The sequence below is a fragment of the Etheostoma spectabile genome, chromosome 23, assembly GCF_008692095.1.
Source record: "Etheostoma spectabile isolate EspeVRDwgs_2016 chromosome 23, UIUC_Espe_1.0, whole genome shotgun sequence".
NCBI lineage: Eukaryota > Metazoa > Chordata > Actinopteri > Perciformes > Percidae > Etheostoma > Etheostoma spectabile.
This window is the reverse complement of record NC_045755.1, coordinates 13405639-13406298: the sequence shown is the minus strand read 5'-3', so window position 1 is coordinate 13406298 and position 660 is coordinate 13405639. Positions and strand designations below refer to the sequence as shown.

At 35.3% G+C, this 660-nt stretch overlaps 1 protein-coding gene across 1 annotated transcript in view; it reads right to left on the bottom strand.

The window, feature by feature from the left end:
* Positions 1–20: 20 nt before the first annotated feature.
* The window catches only part of pcloa (piccolo presynaptic cytomatrix protein a), a 71302-nt gene continuing 70662 nt past the window's right edge, over positions 21–660 (bottom strand). Inside the window, exon 25 of the mRNA XM_032504641.1 lies at positions 21–50. The gene's annotated coding sequence lies outside the window, so the exon portion shown is untranslated. The remainder of the gene's footprint in view (positions 51–660) is intronic.

The following is a 660-nucleotide window of genomic DNA, read 5'->3' as shown; positions in this document are numbered from 1 at the left end:
ACACACACACACACACACACACACACACACACACACACACACACACACACCTCAATAATGTTTCTCAGTCTGCCTCTGAAAATAAAGAGCAACAAAAGGAAAATGCATGCTAACATTCAATGTATTTATAACTCTGACCTTATGTTTTTGACAGAGGAGGAATACATCAAGTCAAAGGTCCAAAAGAAGTCATCCCTGAGTGAGACCATTGGGAGACTCTGCAAAAATGGGTTTCTTACTCCCCCTGCAGGAAGAATTATAAAACTGCTGGCACTCATATTTCAACCCAAACTTTAAACCCAACCAAGTGCGCATAAAGACTGTATAAGTATGTAGAATATACAAATTGTCTACGAGTATGAGTTAAAGAGTGTGAAATAAGCCTCTGACTGTTAAATCTGAGCTCCCATCAAACAATATGCTTACAATTGTGTCTCCGAAAAATGTTAAACATTTTAAAATCATACAGGATATTAGTATTTAAAATACACAATGGGTTTAAACTTCTGCAATGCAATGTACATTATGATGACAACAGAGAAGCACAGAAGGAATGAAAGTGAAATGAGCAAATTATTCAGAAACACAAAATTGTTACGTTAAATGTGTTAAATAATAACCAATTGTTTACACATACATCTGCAATACCGTACTTTAACT